The following is a 1896-nucleotide window of genomic DNA, read 5'->3' on the forward strand; positions in this document are numbered from 1 at the left end:
ATATCTAGTTAAAGTAGTCATCATGGATACCTTTTTGTATTTGATATTGTTCATTGCCATAAGAAAAAGCAATTCTAAATGAGTAAATGTAACTAAATATTAAGTGTACTCAACTATCAATGAGCATCCTTTTTTTTTAGAGTTGAGACTTTCATCAAGTTCTATTAATTTTCTTTTTTGTTTTGGTTTTTTACTGTATCTTTTAGTTTGGCTGACTAAAAATTAATCCATTATAAATTGAAACTTCATTTAAGGATTTGCTACATGTACAAAATAAAATTTAAACTCCTAACACTTAATTAAACGGACTAGTGAGTCAACTACTATATAACACAACTTGGTTTCAAATTCTACTAATCTCTTTCACTTTCATACATACATACACGCAAGCACGAAAAAAAAAAGAAAGAGTAAAGTTTTTAACGACGATCCAAATTCCAAACAAGTAATCATGCTTAATTCCTTAAACTACTAAAACAAAGAGTGTTGTTATATTTTGCTTCAAGGGTTATTCTTCTGTGTATAAATATAGTCAGTGTGAGCTGCAAGTGTTCTCCTTGTTAAGCATTCATCTTCTCCTATGTCTTCACAGCTAATATCGTCACCGCCCTCATCACCACCCTACACACTCAAAAATTATTAGGATCATACACTCGATATATTATATAGGAATTTAAAATTAATCAAATTTTAATACATTAAAATATTTTACACTTTCATCTAATCATATGGGCAGTCAACGTGAAAATTGGTAATTTTTGTTGAAGTATAAAGTTCTTTTAGAATATATAAAATTTAATAATAAACTATCAATTTTGTCCTTAAAATTATATGGCTCCAACAATAATTAACTTCTTGAAAGAAAGAAATGCAGATGGAGATGGAGTCCTCCAATTAGCAATGATATTTTACAAGAAAATGTCCCTTCTTTATTTTGTCAAACGTTAATCTTTGGAGGCCACTAATGTGGTTGCATTTTTTGGGAATTAAACTATCATAACTCGTAAGTGTAATAATAAAAATGTTCTGCAAACACAAAAATTAATCACAAAATCACTTATCATGTACATGTATTATTTACCTCATTTTTAATATATATTTTATATTTTAACATATATTTTATCCAGATAACTGATTTAGTAACTGTTTTTTGTACATACATAGCATAGTAGTTGTAATAATAATACTTTAAGGACTAAATAGCGGTCTACTAAAAATTTGATAACTAATGAACTATTACCAGATGGTGTGTTTTTGGGAAGGATTGAACATGTTGAAAGGATGGTTGAGGGCGTGCAGCATGGATGAGCATGCTGAAGCAGAGGAACAGAGTGATAATGAAGAACAGGGCTGTGACCTTTCTCATGTTTGTTAGAGAGAAGGTAAAGGTAGAATTGACAATATAGATGAAAAGTGAAGAGAGAGCGTTGAAGGTGTAAGAGGGAGGAATTGAAGCAAGGAATTTATAGAAGAGGATAAGAATATGTAAATGGAGGTGTGAACATTGAACAATGGAAACATGAACAGAGCACAGGGGGGCTTCATTTCTTTATTGTGTGTCTGACAGAGATTGATAATAATCAATAATCAAAGACCAACATGCATGGTATTGAGGAACAATAAAAAAGAAGAAAAGGGATGAATTGAATAAAATGGAAACGCCAAAAGCTTTTCCCTTTTAAATACAGTTCACATAATAGTGTGGACCAAAATTGAGCGTGGAAAAAACCAAAAAATAAAATAAAATAAATAAAAGTTAGGTGTTTATTCATTTTTTTTTATTTCATATAGAAATAGAGAAATCCGATCCTTAACAATAATTCGAGAAAAATGAAGATTTACATGCATCTATCTTCATGCAAAATTGATAGTCAAAAGTCGTATTATAATTTAATC

The 1896-nt window shown here is 29.7% G+C and overlaps 1 long non-coding RNA gene across 1 annotated transcript; it reads right to left on the bottom strand.

The window, feature by feature from the left end:
* Positions 1-222: 222 nt before the first annotated feature.
* LOC112800673 (uncharacterized) lies at positions 223-1655 on the bottom strand. The gene is made up of 2 exons (XR_003201459.3): positions 1241-1655; positions 223-621 (listed from the first exon to the last, which is right to left on the bottom strand). It is a non-coding gene; the product is annotated as an uncharacterized lncRNA (long non-coding RNA).
* Positions 1656-1896: the final 241 nt, after the last annotated feature.

The sequence above is a fragment of the Arachis hypogaea genome, chromosome 1, assembly GCF_003086295.3.
Source record: "Arachis hypogaea cultivar Tifrunner chromosome 1, arahy.Tifrunner.gnm2.J5K5, whole genome shotgun sequence".
Classification (NCBI taxonomy): Eukaryota; Viridiplantae; Streptophyta; class Magnoliopsida; order Fabales; family Fabaceae; genus Arachis; species Arachis hypogaea.